Here is a 24,565-nt window from a genome sequence, read left to right as displayed (position 1 = left end):
ATTACAGGCATTGTCAATTTGTTTGGCAAATGCATCCACTTGGTCTTTCCTAACCTTGTGATGGAAAGCATGGATAGCAGCTTTATAAATTGCCTTGCCTGTAAGGTTGTATCTTTTTCTCCATTTTCTTTCTAAATGTTTGCAGTGGTGCTTTTAGGCTCGTAGAAGCAGAGAAAACCAAGCTGCAGAAGGGGATATACATTTTGGTGAAGCCTATTGTATAGGGGCTAGATGGTCTATAGCCTACAAAAGAGCGGAGTTACATGAATTAACGGCATTATCCAAAATGGGCACCAACCGGAGATCCATGGATTTAAGAGAATTAGCCAAATTAATTCCTGTGATTTTATGCCAAGGTTGTGATTCCATGACTGTTCTAGAACCAGGAGTTGAGATCCCCTGTACAATCCACGAAAAGGGGAATAGAAAATGAAAAGACCAAGGCACTAGACAGGGATTTTCTGTGACAAGAGAAGACACGTTTGAAGCATTAAGATCCAGTGTATGCCTCTTGTATGAGTAGGACCAATTACTCTTTGTTGGAGATTCATATCCACCAATGCTTTGGACATCAGAGACACCCCTTTACACTCCGGGTCCGCCATATGAAAATTAAAGTCTCCCAGAACTGAAAAATGAGCATACTGTTTTTGTAATGGGGCCACCACCATTATCAGCAGCTCCCCAAATGTAATGAAAAGGTAGGGGGATGATAGATAAACGCACCCGAAAACGAGGTGTCAGATAGCTTTAGAGAGAAAAATAGACATTCCACCTTAACCAGACTGTCTAGCTTTTTAGTAGTGCAGACCAATTTAGAGAGTTAGATAACCGCCACCCCACCACCAATTTGATTTTTGCAATCCTGATGTACAATGGAATACTCGTCAGCAAAAGCTAGGGCGATACACGCCCAGATGAATTATCCAGCCATGTCTGTATAACAAATAAGATTTCCCAAAAATTATCTTCCAACATGCACCAGATATTATTTTATGTTTAGGTAACGATCTGGCGTTGATCAGACCGGCCCTCACTATTATGATCTTTAAAAGTCTCAGCTACCTTAGACTTAGATGCTAGGTCCTTCTCCCCGCCCGTACCAGTCAAATATAGGTAAAGCATCCTCCTATTTGATGCTATATTTACCAGGCAACTTTGATGGGTGAGCCCTTTCTGATCTTCCACAACTTGAAGTGAGAGCTGTTGCATTTATCCCCCCCGCCCCCAAGAATGCAAAGTCTTCTCTGTCTAGCAGAGCCTCATCTCACCTTGGAAGGCAAAATGGGTATGGTGACTGTCGCTGGCCTCGATCAGAGAGCGGATGGGCGCAGAAATCATGCCTTTGGTGCATAAGCGGCGCACCCACTGCTTGCATCTGCGCCTATGCTGCGATTAAAAAAAAAAACCATGTTAGAGGATGGAGTGACTCTTCTTGAAGACCAACAACAAGAGCGCTCAAGAAAAATGGCACCTTAGACTAACTGGAATAAAGAGAAAAAGGATACTATGCAACAATTAACAACTGTGACAAATGTTGATTTCCTCCCACCTTTCAAGTTCACTTAAAAAATATTCAGATACATTTTACATTTTGTATTCTAATATACATATATATATATTTGTAATCCAAAGAGGGTCCTTCCGGGATCGTTCTCCCATCGTCAGTTGGCGCGTTTCTTCGGCAGACCCAAAGCCGAAAATGTCAATATCACAACCAGTATGCTTCCAAGCAATACGCGTACTCAGGAGTAAGGATGCTCAATTTTATTCCTTAGGAAACGTTACGCGTTTCGACACCAGTTGTGCCTTGATCACACGTTCATATATATATATATATATATATATATATATATATATATATATATATATATATATATATATATACACACACTCATACACACAAGTGTGTATATATATTCACTGAAAAAAACAAAGGTTACAGGGATGTTATAGTAAGGAAATGGAATTTGAAAAACTTTAGAAATTCACTGAAAAAAACAGAAGGTTATAGGGATGTTCTAGTTAGGCTCAGGTTTTGCACGTACAATTCAGTGAAATTCCGCAGTTATAGCTAGCTGAGCTAACTATAACTCGTGCACTGCTTATGACCTCACATATTACTCATGAGATGGTCAGTGACATCACTGGTGACATCTCAGATGCCAGCACTGATGCACGTTGCTTTTGGACAGAGAGCTACTGAACATGCAGCTCCCTCTGTCCAAAAGCAATTCTGGTCTGCTTCTAGTTAGCAAGAGCATTTTTATGCTCTCGCTAGCTAAAAGTGGAGCAGAGTTTGCTATAGCTTGACGGGAGTGGTAAAGCTCCCGCCAAACCATAGCAGCTGCAATGTCCTGGGGTGGGTACCACAGAAAAATTGCAGAGGCTAGCCCTGGGGGGAGGGTGTCCCTAGGGCCATTATTGGCTTCAGGAGGGAGCTGTGTGCCACCCCCTCCTTTTTTAAGTCGAGCCTGGGCAGCGCATGTGCTGCTCTGAGAGGCATGCTGTATTAAGAGTATGTACTTGAAGCTCTGCCTACTCTTCGTCCATATTTTTCATTGGCTTGCCTCATTGTTCTTTGTAAATGCTGGCTTCTGATTAGTCAATAGGCTTGTTAGTCTCTCCTTAGTACCGTCTTGTCTTCATTTGTAACTTCTCATGACTACTGGCCCTTTTACGTCTCTTGTCACGGTATGTCTTTTTTAGTCTGTAAGCACTATTTTCTTCAACCAGTTTCTCCTACTGCAGGCACAATATGCTTTCCTGCAACATTCAGCGGGCTATGCGCGCTTTCACTTTCCAAGCAGCCCGGGACAATGGCGGCCACTTATTTGAAATGAAATGGTTCTCGCATATACAAGAGTTTGAGCTATTGTCATTATAAATGACATTGCCTTTTATTTATGTGTTAATTTCAAAACCGATAAATAAAAGGCATTGTAATTTACAATGCCAATAGCTTAAACTCTTGCAAATGTGAGACCTATTGCATTGCAAATACTTGTTGTCATTTGTCCCGGGGGAGGTGGCGGTTCCTGGGGCTTCGAATGGTCGGCGTGGCCCACTGTTTTTTTTAAATATTCAAGCCCCATGGAGGTGGCGGTTCCCTGGGCTGAAGGGGTCCAAGTGGACCCCAATTGTCAAATAAATAAGCCCCGGGGAGGTGGCACACCATATAGGCCTTGCCTAAATTTTTTGTTCTAGAAGCGCCGGGGAGGTGGTGGGCCCCAGGGCATCAATGAACCCCTGGAGGGGGTGGCCGTGTTGGACAACCCCCCCACCACCACCAAGAGGCCTAGGGGCTCATGGTATTTCTACCATGCCCCCTTATATTTCTTTTTTTACATTTTTCAGTGGGACTCTGCTTCAAGCATAGTTCCAAGATGACTGATAACACATCCTGTATCTTTGAAACTACTGAACAGATTTACACCAAAGCACGCTTTCAAGACCAACATCTAGCTTTTTGCCAAATTTGGTGTAATTCCATTCAGAGGTTTGGGCTGTAGTAGTGTTGAAAAATAAATGAAAAATCCACCATAGTCATATCATGGGGGAAACGTGTTTTAGGACCCCCCCTATGGACTTTGGATGGTCCTAACTATACCTATCGCCCGTAGGATATATATATATAAAACTATAGATAGATATATGTATCTATATAACTATAGATATATTTCAACCACCTTTGACTCTTTCTCCAGAAATCGGACTCCGCCACACGGGTAAGCTTCACCATAAGCTCTTGTTTATTTATCCGCTTAAAACTGTAGATATACGTGTATATATATATATATATATATAAATATATATATACATATATATATATATATACATATATATATTTATTTATTTATTATTATTTTTTTCAGTAACTTCGGTTTAAAGGATAATGCCTAGCTGACTCTTGGGCGGTCCAAGTTGGGGCTACCGGCAGCCCAATATATCCACAGTTCGTACCGCTTTGAAACAGACGTACTCGGACACCACAGGTTGCTAGTGCGAAATGTTTTAATAGCAGGAAACTATGGGTATATATATATCACAGTATAATAAAGGCAGAAGCCAACTGTGTGGACTTTCACAGTGTCTCTAAGGAACATACAACTTTTAGCTTCGGTGATGTCAGTGTTTGTTGATTTCAGGCTAGAAAATAGAGCTAAAAGGTAGGCGTATGCATCTGAGCATTTTCATTTCAAGTATAAGAAACAGCAGATGTTTTCCCATTTTATTGAAGCTGCCAATGTGTGCGTGGGTCTCTGTGTGCACACTTAGGCGAACACAGATGCACCAATTGGTGTCCTTCTGCTTTAGGGTTTCTAATGCTTTTAGCAACAGCTGTACAACTTGCTTTGCCAATGAAGCTCATCAGAGCCGGAGTTGAAGAACGAGGAAGGAGGGGTGGAAGAAGAATTACAACTATAAGGATAGCGTAAACATGGATGAGGGAGAGAAGTGGGGAGTGAGAGGCAAAGAGTTGAGATGTAGAGCAGTAAACAGAAATGTAAGAGAAAGTAGAGAGGATAGTACATTAAAGGATGGTAGAGGACAAGACTAGAAAAGAAGGCAGAGAAAAAATAAAAGCAAAGGAAGGCAAAACAGATATGAGGTGAAGTAGGAAGTAGGGAACATAAAGCAGGAGAGAGGAAAGTATTAAAGGGAGAAAATCAAAAGGGAAATAAGACAGCAAAGAAAAAGGATAAACATCGTTAAAGAATGAAAAGAGAAAAGAGTAGTTGTGCAGAGAGGAGCTAGAGAAAAGAGAACAGCACTGGCTGAAACAGAAGGAAGAGAAAAGCAAAGAATGTAGTCGAAGGAGCCAGAGAGTGAAAGGGATTGAGCAGAGAGAACAGGAAAAGATTACATACGGAGAAGCTGAATGTCAGAGAGTATAACAAAGGAAGATGATAGAGGTGGAGAGGGCTACAGATGACAATAAATGAGTTGGGAGATGGAAAGAAGGACAGGGCACAAAATAAATGGGAGTGTGTGAAGCAACAGATTAACACGTGGCATTAGCACAGACAAGGGGGTCTGGTGTTGGCTGCCAGCTTTTTGGTTTCTCCAATGTATTTTTGACTTAGAAAGACTTTGCTAAACTTTGGTACAAACATTATTTTTGCTTCATTGAAATGCCAGCACTGGGCCAGTCGCCCCTGGAAAGAAAGGGGACTGACTACCTCTTCAATATAAGTGCACATTGTACAAGAGGAGAATGCCATCGTTTACAGGGTGTGAAGTTCGCCAATACTGCCCCATGCAGGATGCTGTAGTGGGTGTAAGAAACTGGTGAATGACACAAGAATAGACCAACTGATGAAGAGGGTTTAATCAAAAGATCTTGGCTAACCCCAGACCCAAATACAAGAAAAAGATGAGACGGAAAAATTGATCAATATAAAAGGAGAGCAAGAAGGGGATAGAAACCATAAAAGACGAGTAAAGCGGGTGAGAGAAAGAGACAGAGATTCATACATGGTAGCGGGGGGAGAAGTGAGATGGTGAAATAAGGCAGTTTATGGAGAAGAGAGCGTAAGGGACAAAGAATGTTAGAGGAGGCGGAGAGTGAAGAAACAGGGAGTGAGTTGTGCTGGAATAAAAGGTATACCCCTTAACTATGAGTTTGGTACAAAAATAAATATGTGTGCCTCTTTTAATCTGCATGCAAACAACAGGATCCTGTGTGGTTCGAACTATGTCTTATTTTAGTACACAATGCATGTACACGCGTTGGAGGTGGCCCCAGAGCTGGACTGGGAACCAAAAGCAGCCCTAGCTAATTTGATCAGATCAGCCCCCATTTTGCATGTAGTGAGCAAGCCTGCCCCCTGCAAGTGGGTTGGGGGTGGTCAAACCACGAATGTTTGAAAAAATGCCAGCTACGGTGCATTTTACAACACATTTTTCAATATTGAACTTTGACCAATCATTGAATGGATGGATGGAGCCTGAAGACACAGCTGAGTGGCTTAGTGAATGAATAGTTGAATAGTGAGGAGCGGGTGCATGAATAAATTCAAGAATGGATGACACTGAATAAATACTTTTAGCTATGTGGAGCAAATGGTTGCAATGCACTGACCAAAGGTGGGCGCCCTGGTTTACATTTTAGCTTCTGCATTAAAATATCACCTACCCCAAAGACTACTATCACCAATTCTTATGAGACTTGCACAGCCTGGATGTATTTAACACGTACACTAATTTAGCACCAGAAAGAACTAAACACAAAATTTAAGCTTTGTTATACAACAGGAGAGAGAATGAGATAACCACGTAATGGCTGAATTGCACAAAAACCTTCCATCAATCCTGCTTCCACTTGACCACATTGTGTAATCCTAGGCAATTACTTTTTTTCAAAGAGCCTCCTTTTCCTTCATCATCAGGACAGCTCCTTGAATTACATAATTCGAGGTGCGTGCTAGACAAAAGTAAAAGACCATAATTTCCCTCCATCTATAGTAGATCACGTACAGTGAACAAAAGACAACTTTGCTTGTGGTTCACCAATAGCGTTGTAGGCAGGAAACACAGCTGGTCCCCAGCAACAAAACCAGCCCCCATCCCTGCCAGCCCACTGGGAGAATGCCTGGGCCAAGAAGCGACAGTTTGATCCTCTCCCCCACCAAGGACCCCATCACCGCCAAAGCCAACCTCCATGAAGGAATAAGGGCCGTCGCCAACTGGATGAAGATCAGCCGTGTGAAGCTAAACTCGGACAAGACGGAGGTCCTCATTCTCGGCTCCAACCAGTCAGCCTGGGACGACTCCAGGTGGCCAACGGCACTGGGGGCAGCCCGACCCCCACCGACCACGCACGCAACCTGGGAATCATCCTCAACTCAACGCTCTCAATGACCAAGCAAGTCAACGCCGTCTCCTCCTCCTGCTTCAACACCCTCTGCATGCGCCGCAAGATCTACAGATGGATCCCGACAGATACAAGAAAGACAGTCACCCAGGCCCTCGTCAGCAGCAGAGTCGACTACGGAAACGCCCTCTAAGCGGGAGCCCCGACCAAGCTCATCAATTGACTACAACGTAACCAAAACGCCTCGGTACGACTGATCCTCGATGTACCATGACACGGCCACATCACCCCCCACCTGAGAAACCTGCACTGGCTCTCCGTCAACAAGAGGATATCCTTCAAGCTCCTCATCCACGCACACAAGGCACTCCACAAGACCGACCCAGCCTACCTCAACAGACGGCTCTCCTTCTACACCCCCAACCGCCAGCTACGCTCCGCCGACCTCTCACTCGCCACAGTCCCGCACATCCGAAGAACAACCACTGGCGGGAGATCCTTCTCCCACCTCACCGCCAAGACATGGAACACCCTCCCACTGACCCTACGACAGACCCAAGATCTGCTGACTTTCTGGAGATACTAAAGACCTGGCTGTTCGATCAGTACCCCCCCCCCCCCCCCCCCACCCCCCAAGCGCCTTGAGACCCTCGCAGGTATGTAGTGCGCTTAACAAGTGACTGATTGATTGACAGTCTGGGCATAAGTGCCCTGCATTAGATTTCAAGGCTTTATGGATTCTCCACCGTTGTGACAACTTCTGGGGCCCGTGCCTTGACACCCCATAGTGCACCAGGGTCTGGTTTCTGTGCTGCAACACACATTGAACCCAGAGAGCTTTCTACCTACGCCTCCTAACTAAACCAGTTTTTTTCTCGGGCTGAGCAAAATCCTGTTCTTTTCAGCAACAGAGGAGATTGGAAGGCCTTGTCACCTAATACCAGACTGCAGTGACCATGTGTATCACCAGCTACCTCCAGTGTATGAAGCCAGAAGAATGCTTGTGAAGATGTTCTCTGGCTGTGGCACTTGAATTCAAAGTGGCAGGAGGGTCCTGATTTCCCACCATTTACCCCATTTTCCTATAAACACTGAAAGTCTTCAGCATGCGCTTAGGACCAGTTTTGTACTTCAGAGGAAATCTCATGAGGTCACAGAACAGAGTTTCAGAGCCTGGACACCTAGGCTTTTCTGTACCCTGTAGGGGAGCAGAACCCAGGACCAGAAGTGACAGTTGAAATTACTCACCCAACCTCCAGAAAACAATGTAACATCTGATAATATGTACATAGTTATTAAATCTAATCACACAATTGTTGCCAGTTGCCCCATGCCCTCTTATGTTTCCTGGGGCAGCCCCAGGTCTCATGCACAGATTTTTCCCATGCCCCCCATTGTAGGAGCCGCAGTCTATCGTCAGTTAAAGGCTATATCTCTTTTCCCTATCACCAGGCTCAGCCTCACAAGTGTCCTTTCAGCATTTTTAAACCCCTCATCAAATACATGAATAAGAGCCATTTTGGGGGCATGGTAGACTGGGCGAACAATGACGGTGCTAAGTGTTGTGTCAATGGAGTCCCGCAGTATGCAGGACCGCGCAGCTCCATATAGTGTGCAGAAAGTCTCCGCCTGCCCACTGCATCGGAGACAAGTGGGTTCTGCAGCTCTATTCATTCGCCTTACCTGTTGTGATGTTAGATATATGCAATGTACGTACTTAACTTTTATTAGGCGGAATCGTGCAGCAATTGCTTGATCTCAAGGTCCCATCAGGGATACTGCTCTTACCACATCATACGATCGCCCAAGATCACCCTCCCTTTTCTCTTTTAATACCAGGAAAAATTCTGGATTATTAATTATCAAGGACTTCTATATGATACATACCAAGCCACGTTCAGGAAGGGGAGCTGTAGTCAACTTCAAGAAGACTATATTCAGGAAGATTGGCAACAGCAACAATGAGTTGCCATGGTTCCTTAGGACAGACGATAGCCAGATGACAGACCTGTGTGAAGGACTTACTGACTGCCTGGAAAGCCTGACTAGGAGCCACAAGTATTCGCAACCCAGGCAAGACAAATACCCGTTTCACACGAGGAGATGTTGAAGAGACTGAGGAAGGGGTGTAGACATGGAGGCCTGGATAGATGATGGACAGATGAATGCAGAGAAGAATTGATGGAGAGGAGCACTGCGGAATTAGTGGAGAGCAGGATGGATTGAAAAGGATGGAAGGGTGGATAGGAGGATGAAGGAATGGTCAGAAGGATGGATGGAAAGAAGGTTGGAGGATGGATAGGAATAACATGGATGAATGGAGGAGCTGGAAAGGTTGGTGAGTGGAAAGAAGGAATGATGGACAGCAATCTGGCGTGAAGAAACCATGGGCCTAAGAAAAGTCTCTATCTCTGCAAACTGGGACGCGATGCTGGTGGCGCTGCAAGGTGCAGGCGAAACAGATCCGACCTCTCAAACAACCAATCTGGTAGAATGATACCGCATACGCGAGTCGTAGTTCCAGACTAACCTGAAACCCTCAGCCAGATGTGACACACAAGTGCACTTATGTATGCGATACCGTAGGGCCACATGATCAGGCAGCAGGCGTAAGTACGACATGCGAGATCCAAACAGTGAGGTGGGTGGGTTGCTCCAATTTAGCTCATAGTTTTCAGTTTTTGTTTCTGAACTGTCAGCTGTGTTATTCAGCCACTATTATTCAAGTACTGTTGGATGCTACATGTTACTCGCCATTTAATAACAGCAAATAGTAGTCCAGGGATGCCTCATATACGCTCAAGCAGATCTGGTGATATGTATCACGTAAAGTTCCTGAGTGTTACATTCAGCAGCACCTGCTATACGAGTAACTGCGACATTGTATTTTCTAACATATGTGATGTAACAAAATTGATGCCACTGCATACCAATGTACACAGTGTCAACTGTTGTTAAAATGGAAAAATCAATAAAATATATGAAAAAAAAAGGCATGAATGACAAATATATATGGATGGTGAGAAGAAAAGGAAGATCATGGATGAAAAAGGATAGAAGGAAAAAGAAAGTAAAAGAAGCTTTGGGGCCTGGAATAGTCTGCATTGTTACACTTGTATAAGTATGATGGTTAGTAGTTGTGTTGGTACTGTCATTGGCAGCGCTGGCAGGGGCAACGTGTGGTGCAAGCTTCAGTGGCCTCCTGACGAGGGCCTTGGCAACTATTTGTTTGCAAATTAAGCACCGGGTGAAATACTAGATTGACCACCCGTTTGGAAGAGTATTCCATAGCCTAGACTAGATAGGACGAGGAACTGGGCTACGGTCTGAAATTCGTAAGTCATTACTAGGATTTTTTACTGTTTAAGGTACGTGGATTACATTGAGCATTTTGGTTTTATAGCTAATGTGACCGAGCAGTAACAGTTTCAAATTAAGAACAAACCCCAGGAATTGGGCCTTGCTTACAAATCAGAGGCTTGTTCCAGTCAATGATAAGATTATGTGTAATGGTGATTTTGTTATTTGTCGTGCAGAATCAGAACAGTGTTTTGTCTAGGTTTAGTTTGAGGAAGTGGTTAGAGAGCCTTGACTCATGTGGTCTTTTTTAGTGGTTCTATGTCCCGTTCAAATCTTATTTCTGGATAATACTGAGTGTCATTGCACATACAGATCTACATCTCTTAACTCTGCATTTATTGTTTCATGTATAGGGTGAAAACGTCTGGGCAAGTATGGATCCTTGGGGACCCCGTGGGTGAAGGAGAAGGGCAGTGGCATAGGAAGGGGGTGCGGTGGCTGCGGGCCGCCCCGGGTGTCATCACTGAGGGGGGGTGACAAAATGGCAAAAATATGTGTCTTAAACACATATATTTGCCACTTTGTCAAGCTCCGCACCGGGTACCACCTGACCTTGCTACGTCACTGGAGAAGGGTCACAGGAGGTGGTCCCAATCTTAACAAATTTCGACCTGTCACTTGGATAAGATCTAAACCAGTTTAAGACAGTCCCATCAATATCATCCGATTTTGAAGAGTGTTAAGTATTCTGCTGCATCAAATGCCACTGTAAGGCATTAAGAACTATGATGCTGTGTCCGTGATGCGAAGGGCATTATCAATTTTTTATTTAATTATTTTAATTATTTTTTATAAAGAATACAATGACAATCTCTGTACAGGGTTAGCATAGAATGAATAGTAATCATTTATACATTGTTGTTTATATAGCTAGCCCCTTCTGTCTATATTTTGAGAGAAAAATTATTGTAGCGATGTTTGCCCTGCAACCCTCAGTGAAGCCATAGTGGTCTGAGTTTTGTAGTGTGCATTTTATGATTTTGTTTTCATAAATAAGACGACTAGACCCTACAGTTCTTTGGGGCCCCATTTGATAGCTACTGGAACAGCAGTCAATCAATCATAGCATTTAGCATCCTCGACATCCCTCGCCGCAGCCACATCACACCCCACCTGAGAGACCTGCACTGGTTCCCCATCAACAAGAGGATAACTTTCAAGCTCCTCACCCACGCACACAAGGCTCTCCACGACACTGGACCAGCATACACTGACAGCTCGAGTCCTGACACTGACAGCTCGAACCCAACCCTGTAGGGAAACGTCGTTTACAACGCGGTCGTTACATCGCGATGCCATTACATCGCGGTTTTTAGAATGCAAGTCGTTACAACGACTTGCGCTGGATGGTGCTCTAGGACAAGGAATAGTATAATTTACTATCCAACACCTTCCCTACTGTATGTAGACTGGAGTTGGAATAGTAAATTATACTACTCCTAAGTCCAGCGCCCTCCAACGCAAGTCGTTGTAACGACTTGCGTTGTAAAAACCGCGATGTAATGGCATGCGATGTATTAGCATGCGTTGTAATGTCATACAACCAACCCTGTATTACCCCTTCCCAAGTTAAAGAGCAAACTGATGTTTCCAACTCACTGACCGTCCCAGATCACCAAGAGGAGAACCCCACAGGGTCGTGTATATGCAGGGAGTATTTCAGCCTAGCAAAATCAAAACTGAAAACTGCAGCTAAACTACACACTATCCCAAGACATTCCCAGAGGCAACAGGTAGACTACCTGCTGCAGTTATTTATCCAGGTTGGTATCAGAAGTGTATTTTGATTTTGCTTATGCTGGACACTGAATTCTTATTGGATTTTATGTTATGGACTGATACTTATTGATATTGTACTTTTATGATTGCAGATGCTAATCGAAATAAAGTAAATATTGATTGATTGATTGACTGCTACAGTTCAATTACATTGTTTACCAGACTGATGAACAGCTACCTTAGGAGGGCCTCTGAGCCAGGCTACCGTGACCTGCCTCAGAATCCCATGTGATCCCAAGTGCCTGCAAGCTGAGCAACAAAGTCACCCCAACAGTAACCAAAAGGTAAAAGTGTGAAACCTACACCAGCAACCGCTGTAATCTCAAACTGCAAATACAGCCAGAGCTTTCCATAGCTGCTACACATCCTCCCTCAATCACAAATACTGTCAAAGTTACCCACAACTAGTATTCGTTCTAAAAACTCCAGCTCAGGAAATTCTTTGTAAGACGAAATCAAATATCTTAGTGTAAACATATTATTATATTCTTAAACTTTCAATACTCACTGTAAAGCACCCCATAATATAACTGTGTTTCTTGTTCGTGCCACAAAGAAAGAAAAAATTAACACATTTAGTTGATGTTGTCTATAAAGAACAAGGTGAGCTTTAGAATATTTGATCAGAGCTGATCCACTCGAGTGTTCACAAACTTTTGCCTGTATCACTGACTGCACAAGTCACTATCCTGGCTGGAAACACACCAGCACGATGAGAAACAGACTCAGAAATTGAGGGAAGATGACATATGAATTCATACACTTAAACAGGGCAACACAGACAGTGGGACACGGCGACGAGGGCACTGGTGCAGGACGATAGGACAATGGGACATGAGTAGAGGGACACAGGTACAAAGCTAAAAGCACCTATGAATAAACTTAAAACTGTGACAAGACGATACAAACACACTCTAAGAAAATACAATCTGAGTTATAGGAAGACATGGGCATTGGGGCAGGAAGCGATGAACACATCAGGTAGACATAAATGCATCCACAGAAACAAGAAGACAATGACCCAGGCCATGAAATACAGCCTCATGCAAAAGAGATACTGACTGATATGCCCACTGGGACAGAGAAATAATGTCTCACACACACTGAGAGAGCAACAGCCTGACGAATCAAACAAAGACACAGAAAAACTGACATGCATACTGGGACAGGTTGACAATGACATGCTCACGGGGCGAAGGAGACATGGGCTTAGGAGAAGAGAGAGATGGCTAAGACACAGAGGCAGGGAAACACAAATAAGCATTTGCAACGCAATAGGTCTCGCATTAATTAAATTTATAGCTATTAGTTTTGCAAATTACATTTTTTTGTTTGTTTTTTGTTCAAAATATCCTCACAGTAGCATAGCTGCAAAAGTCAATATTTTTTTTTTTTAAGTTTTGCGTCTGCTGGGTTTATTGCTATTTATTAACTTTTGTAGTAATCACAGCACACCACACTTTAACTTAAGATGTTTAAAAGTAAAGCGCGGCGTGACACAATTCCTACAAAAGTAAATAAATGGAAAAGAAATGCAGCGTATCCCTCCTTTTTATCTATTTATGACTTTTATAGCAATGGTGGCACACCGCGCTTTAGCTTTAGATGTTTAAAGCTAAAGCGCAGCGGGCCACCATTTCTACAAATGTCACAAATAGAAAAAAAAGTTCTTATGCCGCAGTCTTTGTTTTCTATTTACTGACTTTTGTAGCAATTGCGGCACGCCACGCTTTAGCTTAATATGTTTAAAAGTAAAGCGCGGTGTGCTGCCATTGCTATAAAAGTAAGTAAAGGAAAAAGAAATGCGGCGTCCGCCCGCCTTTGTTTTTCTATTTATTGACTCTTGTAGCAATGGCGGCACACCGCACTTTAGCATTAAATGTAAATGTTTTAATCTAAAGCCTGGTGTGCTGCCATTGCTACAAAAGTAAACAAGCACTGCAAGGAAAATCAGGAAGGACAGCAGCAATAATAGGAGGGAGAGGATGCATCTGCGAACGAGGAGGTAACATATAGACAACCAAAAGAAACAATCAGTGATGTCCTGTAGGAGGGAACCAAGCACCCAAAGGCAGGACAGATGGACACTACTGACCAACCACAGTAAAGGAATTACCAAAAGGCAGGGCAACCAACCAACCAGAAGCGTTGGGCGTAGCTTAAAGCCTATATTCTCAATGCAACATGTCTCGAAGAGACAGCACAAGTGGTACATAGGCGAGACTTAAACACTGATCAGTGAAACATTGATAATTATATTGGCTTGAGGAGAATTTTTGGTGGTACTTTTTCTGTATATAAGAGGCATCCATGGCATTTGTGTACCCAGCCCTGGGCAAAACGCTGTGGCTGATGTATCAATGGCAATTCCTGGTATTTTAGGGCAACCTTGATATTTTGGTTCCCACTTCATGGCATGTACATATATGCTATAATAAACGATAGGCCATGTTTAATAGCCGCCTTGGCTTTTTAGACATTTTTTCAAGAGGAATTGTGCTGAAAGATTGACCATTTTTTCAAAATGATTTGGGGGTTGGGTGGGTAAACCTGTAATCTTTTTCAAGATGATCAGGCATAGTTGGCACATCATGGTATTACGTAGATAATTCATGTGTGCCCTTTCCGATCCTATGACTCTTTCACAAATTAATGTGACCAATATGCTATAAAATTTATTATTTGACCTAATTTTTTCAAAATGTTCTCAGGGGAGAATTTTTCAAACCGCCCCATGAGAAAATGACGCTGTCCCTTTCGCGGACTGCAGTTTGTGGCAAGTATTACACCTGAACTCTTTCAAAATCACCAGTCAGCACTGGTAACCTTCCATCCTTAGCCTCTATGATAGTGACCCACCCGTAGTCGTTTTTATAGTGCCGTCCTCTGGCCACCCCATCCCTGGTAAGTACCTCCTCTAACACTGCTCTCTCAGAGCACCTTCAGCCCTTTTCACTTTCACATTCCCTTCTACCCTTCAGTCTTTAAGTTCTTGTCAAAGAGGTGCAAGGCTGTATGTTAGAGCTCAGCCCTGCCTCTCCCTCTGGGACCATCTATAACTAAGTGCATGCTGAGATGTCAAATGCAAGCCTTTATAAGGCGCTGATTACACAAGAAGGTCAGGTCTCAAAATTCTTTTTGTAACATGGTGTTCTGTCAGGGTTGGTATGGGACAAAAAATAGGTCCAGGCACCAAAATAAAAGTGGCCCCGTTAGCAAGCTAAAAATGTGGCCCATATTAGGGCAGTTTTTAACTAGTAACAACACGCTGTATGATTATTTTGCAAGGTATGGGAGACTGCATGCACTTGTGTTCGCTGCAGGCACTGTTTGTGGCAATATCGGGGAAAACAACAGTATAAACCGATCCACCTAGCCATAAAACATGCCCACATACGGTTAAAATACCAGCCCACACACTAATCTGTCAGACGAGCCCATCAGGCCTATAAACCAGTTGGACCCTGGTTACTGTGTTTCTGAGCCGTGATTGGGTACTTAGGTCTCCAGTTAGCACAGATTGACGGTGCTTGCTTGGGTAGGTATTCTGTGCGGAAGAGACTGGGGACACTGCTGGTCTGGCTATGTTTGCAAACGTCTCATGGTGGTGGTGACTGCCTGGCAATTTCTGCAGTTGTCAAATGGTGATAGTCATTACTTGGTGAGTGAGGTCTGCAGATTTCAGACGGTGGCAGGGCTGGGTACGTTGGCAGAGTATGATAGTTCTGTGCTTCATATGTCTGTAGATGGGATATATGACGGTACCACGCGTACTTTTACAACGCGTACCGTTACAACGCTACTTTTACCACGCAAGTCGTTACAACGACTTGCGTGGAGGGGCGCTGGATAGTAAATTTTTTAATTTACTATTCCAACTCCAGTCCCCGTGGACTCTAGGGAAAGGAGTTGGATGGTAAATTAATCTATTTACTATCCTGGAGCGCCCCCCCAGCGCAAGTCGTGGTAACGACTTGCGTGGTAAAAGTAGCGTGGTAACGGTACCGCGTTGTAAAAAAATGCGTGGTTACCGTTGTATACCCTGTAGATGCCACCAAATGCCAGAATATTTGCCTCGATTGGCCTGTGTATGGCACTCAATGGTGGCTAGGCTTCATATTTATGCTAAGGTTAAACAATGGTATTATTATAACTGTATGGTCGCACTTGGTAGCAAGACAAACCTGGTACCTCTGCAGATGGAGCACAACAACATTGCTGTTTCAAATGTCTGTAGATGGCACATGCTGACTGTGTTGACCCAGACATCTTTGTGCATGGCATACAGTGGCAAAACTAACCCTGATATATATGCCTTTGGCGTTTGGTGGCAACGCTGGACCATATATGTCTGGAAATAGTGCATGGTCAAATCCTGACACCTCTCTCCTCCCAAAAGCTAGGGCACTGAGGGAAACAAAGTGGTGTGTACCTCCCTCATGAGCTTGTGGGCTCATAGGTAAATGAATTTTTAAGAAAGTGGAAGCATGAAAGGTCTGGGAGTTCAAACACTGTCAGAGGGGGTTGGGAGATTGCCAGCCTCTTGGCCTATATCTCTCTAAAAGGTCAGAATGATTTATAATTAGGGCTTCCGGTTTTATGGTATTTCGTTTTTAAACATTTCCATCTGCATTTATCCATTTTTTTTTGCCTATCTTATTGATATTTGTCCATATTTAGTTTGCGTGTTATGAACAATTAGAGTGATAAAATGGTATATTTCCACATTTATTTTACTGATAAACATGCACTAATACTTTGATGCCTGTTGTTTTATAGCAAATTTAGCAGCCAACATAGCACAACACTACACCCAAGGGTAAATATTAGCATTGCATACAAATATATGCTAAAATATGCCTGTATTTAAGGAAATCGAATTTGTCCTTTAGCTCCTCGTGCTGTCTGTCTGCTCAGCTATTGGCCTGGAATTCATGAAGGGCAGCATGAAAAGTCACTAACAAGAAGCACAATTTTCGGTATTTTTCCACTTTTAAAAATAAATACAGACAGGAAACAAGTCGTTTGCTGTCTGTATTTATCCGTAAAATTGAAAACTGGAAGCCTTATTTACAATCTCCCTACAGGCCATGATTTCCCCCAAAAGAGTTGTCTTCTGTGCTGCGCCCTCAAAAGGACTGCAAATGATTCGTGCCGTGGTGCCCTCCACATGTTTGCATACGGCACACGGTGGGCACAGTGGTTTTGATATTTTATTATTTAGAGTTTTATACAGCGCTAGCTAGACCTGAAATTATCAGAACGTTTTATATGTTATGTGATTTTTACAAGAGGTACATGAAGGGATTCATAAGAGTCGTAGTTGAACAATACTGCATTAAGTGGTTATAAAGTCACACATATATATGTACACAGTCCCGGCTAGGGTATGTTTCCAGGTCACATTACAGCCATGATGTCTCCAGCTGGCACATGGTAGCACTACCCACCTTGGTAAGTCAGTCTATGTGGCATGGTAGCTGTGCTGGCACGCATATGTTGGCACATGTGACACTGTAGGCTAGGGTTTGTCTGCAGATGGCACACGAAGACAATTTTCTGAAAGTGCTCACAGCTGGCACATGGTGGCAGTGCTAGCACAGAGCGGTCTATAATTAGCACACAATGACTGGTAATTCTCTCCGTGTGGGGTGGTTAAGGACATCTTGGGGACAGTGTGGAGGAAGGCCGGGAGTCTCTTTGAGTATGTATGAATGATGTGTATGTGAAGTGGGGGCGTTGAATGGGATTTGTAATGATTAGGCAATGGTTTTTACTGTGTCTTTTGATTGTATAAGCAATATATAATATATGATAAATTGTGTTTTATAATATAATGTACTTTATGTTGAAGTTTGATCAAAACGAAATAATTTCTGAGAACGTAATAAATGTTTAAAAAATAATGTTGGGTAAGTAACTGTTTTTGGATGACTCAGAACTTGAAGTAATGCAGGTTGAGCGGGAACGTTACCGGCCTCGGTTTGAAATGAAGGGGCAGAGCAGTGACGTAACTCAAAATGACGACCAACTGCAGAACATGATGAGAGGCCCTGGAGTCTCACCAATGTGATTTGGCCTTGAGCTTGGACGGAAGCCCACTGAATAACCAACACCGCCCCAATACTCCCCCAATACTCCCACCCACCCCCATAGGGGCAGCAGGGGCCTGCATTAGGCCACTGCTGAGAGGCGGTGCCGATACCTGCAGCCGAAATCAGTGGGGCGCATCCGCCCCCACTCAATGGTCACCAATAAAGTGAGGGGGCGAGGGGAGGCTCATACCCACAGCAGCGTGCATGGTGGGAAGTTGCGGATTCCTGAAGTCCGGCTTGCCCTTGAAGAATGAGGGGTACTGATTCCCCCCACCCCAAGTCTAGGCCTCTGAGAAGGAGGCTACTGGGACAGACAGGAGTATTCACTCCTGGGTGGGTGGGTCTGTGCGGAGGGTCAGTGACACAGTCCTCTCCAGGCAGGGGAGGGCGGCGGGACCCCTGCTCGGTGCCCTGGTGCGTTATGTAAGCTCCCTTCCTTCCTCCCTCCCCCCTCCTTCCCTTGCATCCACTCACTGCGGCTTCCAGTCCCGCTCCCGGCCCGTGCTGCCGCTGCTCCAGGCCCCCCCGGACTTCCGCCGCTCCCGCGGGCTCGGCCCGACCGACCACCCTCCGCTCCCGCGGCCTCGGGTTGCATCAGCCCCGGTTTATAGCGGCCCCTGGGCGGGGAGGGGCCGGGAATGCGGAACCGGCCCGAGAGCCAGGGCAGCAGCAGCAGCGTCAGGGGGAGGTGGGGAGAGGAAGAGACGGACCGCGAGGGGGCTTGAAGCGGGGAGAGAGGCGCGCACACAGGGGCCATTCTATTTATTTTATTTTATTTATTTATTATTATTTAATGCGATTTTCTGTAGCACGAACATTACCCGAAGGTGTCAGAGCGCTTTACAAAAGAACCAGTTGCGATACATAAGCATTTAGGATTACATGAGTTACATAAAAGATACAAACAGGAAAAGCGCAACAGGGAGATAAGCAGGAAGATGTAGGAGGGGAGGCGGGGTAGAGGGGAAGGACAGGTGAGAAGGGTGCGTGGGCACCGGATTACCAGAGAAGAGCTGAGAGCGGCGGAGTGAAGAAAGCAAGAAACGCATGGGCGGGAGGAGATTAGAGGGGTGGATAACTTGTCAAGAGGAGTTGAAATGTGTGAGGGCAAGGGAGGAACAGGGATAGTGAAAAAGGAAACGAAGGGGAGCAGTAGAAGACAAGAGGAGGAGAGAAGGCGTGGACCGGGGGCGAAGAAGGGAGAAACAGGAAATGTAGAGTGTGGAAGGTAGAGAGTGGCTGGATGGTATAGAGTGGCGCGAGAGAGGAGGAAGGAGAACAGTTGAGAATCGAATAAACTGTGCATGTGTATTTTTAAAGTATTTCAGCCCCTCTCCCAACTGGAATGCGGAACAAAGCAGCCATACAGAGAGTGTCAGGTCCCAAGGGTGAGATTGCAAAAATCCAATCAATTGCAACTTCTATCTCTTATGTTCATGTAAGTCATATCTGCTGGAAGGGCAGTCCATCAGTAGCTCTGCCCAGCCAAAAAAGCAAACCTCACCAAATGAACAAAGCGGTACAAAAGGGGGTGGTGATGGACGGAGCATCTGAACCAATCAAACACTCACACCCAGTCAAAAGATCTGGGTTTAATCCATCACCGTTCTTTAGCCCACTCTGCCACCCCAGTTCAGACATGGCCATATGCAAATCAGTCTGACCATGTGCATCATGGGAACAGTCCAGCCCGAACTGCCAAGCCATGCCTTCCCTGGACCGGAAACAAGCTTCCTAGGACCGGTTTCTGGAATTTCAGCTGTCTTCAGCCAGGCTTGCTTGAATCCAGTGGCAAAGTGATCAAGGGACTCACGTCTGAGCATACCCTGCCAACTTATGGCGAACAAAGCGGTACAAAAGGGGGTGGTGATGGACGGAGCATCTGAACCAATCAAACACTCACACCCCCTTTTGTACCGCACCAAATGAACAGGCATCGAATAACTGCAGAAACCTGTCACACGTTATGTTTGTATCTTACATATCTTCTTCCAACGCACTGCTACGTGCTGTGTCACAATAAAGCACCTCTGTGGACATCATGCACGACATAGAATTACTGCTCACACAGGATCAAAACAAAAACAATTTCTGCCAACCACACATTACAGCATGCTATGCATGTAGGCAAATATAGGAGAAGTAAGCTCTATATAAACGCTGCCATACAATAGTGGTAACGAGCACCGGCAGTTTTCTAAAGGGGGCCTCAAAACGGGTCTCTATCGGGCTCTGTTTTGTCCCCTGACACAGGTGGTCCATTTTTTTCCAGACTGCAGTGACAGCAGGAACATCTATGTGCGCAGGCTCACACTGCTCACTTCTCACTTGTTAAGAAGTTACGGCGTGACGTCATGCAGGTGAGCTTTGTAGGGGAAGGGAAATCCTTTCACGAGAATCATTGTCTCTCTGGATTTCCATTCTGTTTTTGAAACTCAGAAGCAGCAACATTGTCGTTGTGTCACCAGGGCTTTAAATTGAAGCTTTTTCAATATTATATACAATCCATTGTTGCTGCTTATTTATCTTATGCAACTTACAAACATTGACAAAGCCAATAGTCCTGACTTGTTTTAGGTATGATGTTACTTGTATCATATATCTGGATGCAATGACAGAAACAGCCAAATACAAGTCGGGCGGCACACTATGCTAAGCACAGATTTTTAGCTTACGTGTTTTAAGCCACACCCCTAATTACATTGGCCACGCCCCTTTGTGAGGTCCTTCCCCCCCAGTTTTTTCATCCCACTTAAAGCCCTGGTGGTAGTGATTGTGTAAACTATGATCCTGTGCTTCTCACAGGATACCATCCAACTAGTATTTCAGTGCCTTTCTGTGAGCTTTTTCTTATTACATTCAAGCACATCACACAGTAATGGGCATGCATCCTAAAACAAGCCAAACCTATTAGCTTTACCAATGCTTGTTGAAAGAATAAGCTAAATGAGGAACAACAATGATTTTGTCCTCCCTCCGTCGACCTTTCACCCTACCAAAAATCCTGGGGCCTATCCTCAGCAACTGTAATATTAATTGTACTTTGTATACTTCCATCCCCTTGTACTCAGCACCCTTCCCCCCCACCTTCCTTAATTTATGGTATACTCTCGTGATCCCATGCCTCTTGTACAACTATAGGACTCTGTAAAGCGCTCTGATACCCTAACAGGTCAAGTTCGCACTCTATAAAACACAAAAATAAATAAATAAATAGAATCCTAAACATTTTAGTTCCGAAACTATGAGACTGTAAACTAAACATTATACGGTCTGGCCCATACTCTTTCACATGAAGGATATGATAGTAATGTGACATCCTGGGCTTTAAGTGGGCGGGTCCTTCAGGGTTTTAGACCCGGCAGGAATTTCTTATTACCCTTTTTACCAAAGATATGTTCAAAAGCCCTCCGCCAGTGCTAGAATCCATCTGGAACATTCATGCACATTATTTGTCTGTGAAAGCAATACGCAGCTGAGAATGTTTCGACAATGTGAATGTCCACATTTAAAGCATAATCTGAACATTAATACAAATGTAACCAGCTGTATAGCAAATAACTATGAATCAATTTTTTAAACAGCTTTGACCAACCTATAAAATAAACCAGCACATTTTATTCAAGCGTTAACAGTTTGCTGTTATGTATCCTTCTGATGGTCTTTCACCACCTTCAAGGTGTTAAAGTCACCCTGAGGCTACATTACAAGAGCATGTGCAAGACAGCGGTAATGATGGGCACAAGGTGACACAACCAGAAGCTCCCATTCTTCTGCCTTGGGCCAAGGCAAACGGAGTCCCCTTTCCAAAAATTGTTGGGGACTTCGTTCCCCTATTTACAACCCTGACTTGTGTCATAGGTGCAAAGCAAATAATTGTTTTTAGGGATTAGCCATTAGCGCAAATGCTGCATTGTGGTTTATATATTATAGGTCTTAACAGGAGGAAATTGCACAGGTAAAATAATACAGCACCAGTAATACCGTGCACAAAAACTCACAAAATGTATTTGTGTACATTATCCTCAAATATTTATCGCGAAGTTATAATAGGGCACAAAAACAGCCCCAATAATGTGCACAAACAGTATTCCCACCTGGGTGTTTTTGTGTCCTTTTATAACGGGCAGCCAGAGAACGAGGCTGTATGTCTATTCATTTTATGTCCAGTTGACAGGAGCAGGGAGGCTTTGCTGTACCTTCATTTGTTTCTGGCTTGTCTCCTAGGACGAGGCACGGTTATTCTTTTTGTATTACTCACTCAGACTTCCTTTTCCATGGGGAAGTAAGTGGCACAAGTGTCTCTGTAAGTAGGGCGGTGTAGAAGAAAGCTAGGCTGTGCTGTCCTGGAAGCTAAAAACAGCACTGGAAAATATTTTAATATCAGCCCCATAATGCACCACAGTGAGTCAGCGCCTCTACCAGGGTGTGTTGTGATGGGGATGGTCTCCTGCATGGCTCTGGAGTGTTTTGCCCCTGTCTCAACTACCACATAGCAAGCAGAAGGATTTTGACTTCCACCTCAGCACACATGACAATCACGATCCCAAAGGACACACTATTGGGCATATTTACAAGGAGTGTGAGCTACCGCAGCGTCATTTTTTTTAACGCAGCGGTGGCGCAATCAGTGCTCCACACTGCTCCATGTTTACAAACTGACACACTGGGCCCAATGTGTCAGTTTTTAGAGGCCTGCATTACATTATATCTGCGCCAGGTATAATGCATAGAGGGTAGGCATTCCTACTTTAAAAGCCAGGTAGAACTGATGCAGTGAAATGTATAACTTTTCACTGTGTCACTCTAAGACTGCATCACTGCATCAGAAATCGCTATGCCTTCTCAAACCAGGCGTAAGGATTGACTCAGGGCTTTTAACATGGGACTCGCCTCTGTGTTCTGACGCATTGCTGGAGTTGCGAAGTCTTATGACCAACTCCAGCAATGTTTCACTTTAGCACCAATAGATGCATCAGCATTTTTGACGGATCAGTGAATCCTTGCACCATGGAGCCCTGTATTGTAAATACAGCACATCCATGGCGTCATTAGGTCATTTGCAGCAGGCTTAAGAAATCTAACATATCAATGCCATTGCGTCAGTTCTTGTATATATGCCCCCACGTGTTTTCAGTTGAGCATGACTACTGTCAGCTCACTGGGCTGTAGAGGACTGTTAGTGCTGGCAGTGACACTGTTTCTAGTGGCAAGACCGGCTGTTTTAGATGTCCTATCCGGACAAGCAACCTACTAACATTTCATGCTTTTTAAATTGGGTTTGCAAGTTTCATGCAACTGGACCCTTCCATGTGGGACATAAATGTTGTGTGTGTGCACTAATAGTGCATGAATGCAGAGAAAGTGTGGAGCATATGTTGCACGTGGACATTGCCATACTGGGTTCCATTTTTCTCATCGGTATAGCCAAGTGGTTTAGGAGATGGATGGTTGGAGAGATCATAGACAACAGATGTATAAAGAAGGCTCTACCGGGACACTCCAGAGATCCTTTGTAGCGGGTCAGACTGACAAGTGTTAAGGCAAGGAGAAAGCGAGCCTTTGGAAACTAGGGAGTTTTCAAAAGCCATTTCTTGGCCCACTGTTCTCTGGAAGGGACACCTTCCCCCAACAGGTTAAAAGGTAGCTGAATTGGACAGCCAGTCATTCTTTGTGCCCAAGATGCCAACTCACCTTCCCAAGTTTGAGACCAGAAACCTGGGGGCGTTGCTTTAATCTAACAGGAGAGGCTACGTGGACCGTACTTCAAGAGAGAGCAAATCAGCCTCTCAGGAGAGACATTGGAGCTGTTCTTCCATCAGTGCTGGTTTGCTCAGAAGAATGGAGCCCATGTAGGAGCCAAGCCAAAGACATCCGCTGTGCACCAAAAACGATCCACACTACTACTGAGACCTAGAAGTCACCTAAGGAGTTCCAAAGTATGATCAAATCATGTATCCCTGTGGACAAAAGGTAACTGAGAGCTCATGTCAGTTCGAGAGCTCCCGCAACAACCAAGCATCACAAAGCTGAGAGATACTGGAAGAAGTTGAATCACCATCCACGATCCATACTTAAGACAAGCCAAAGTGCCAGAAGAGATACATCAAAGAAGAGAGTCTAAATCCAGAAGCCAAGTACTCACCAGCGGTGTCACCTGGCTCTTTGCATGGTGGATTTGTGTCTTGGTTCAAGGAAGATTCTCATTTTGCATGATTCACCTCTGCAGCTAATGCTAGCACTGCCTCCACTCACCTAAGGGCTGTGCAAGCACTATGAATACTGGCCGGGCATCAGCAACCCAGGCTCGGATGAGATCCCTTCTCTGATGCTTGGGGGCATTGTAAGCAGCAGAGTCCCACTGGTACTCTCGGTCCACTATCAAACAACAGGAAAGGCACTGTGCCCTTAAAATGATCCTTAGCAAAGGAAGAAAGCCCAAACTGTGTCCTTGAGAAAGGGGGGGGGGGAGGCCAACCAGACACCCAACATCACATGATCGCCCCTAAGAATT

At 44.4% G+C, this 24,565-nt stretch overlaps 1 protein-coding gene across 2 annotated transcripts in view; it reads right to left on the bottom strand.

Moving 5' to 3' along the window:
- JDP2 (Jun dimerization protein 2) overlaps positions 1 to 18,670 on the bottom strand; it is a 63,254-nt gene extending 44,584 nt beyond the window's left edge. Inside the window, exons 1-2 of one of the 2 annotated variants that reach the window (XM_078662032.1) lie at positions 18,526 to 18,654; positions 1,272 to 1,389 (exon numbers count right to left, since the gene is read on the bottom strand). The gene's annotated coding sequence lies outside the window, so the exon portion shown is untranslated. Of the gene's footprint in view, positions 1 to 1,271; positions 1,390 to 18,525 lie in introns of both variants that reach the window. The other variant, XM_078662033.1, reaches the window with a different exon arrangement.
- Positions 18,671 to 24,565: the final 5,895 nt, after the last annotated feature.

This window comes from Lissotriton helveticus, chromosome 9 (genome assembly GCF_964261635.1).
Source record: "Lissotriton helveticus chromosome 9, aLisHel1.1, whole genome shotgun sequence".
Lineage (NCBI taxonomy): Eukaryota > Metazoa > Chordata > Amphibia > Caudata > Salamandridae > Lissotriton > Lissotriton helveticus.
Note: the sequence above shows the minus strand (reverse complement) of the source record. Positions and strands in the feature narration are given on the sequence as shown.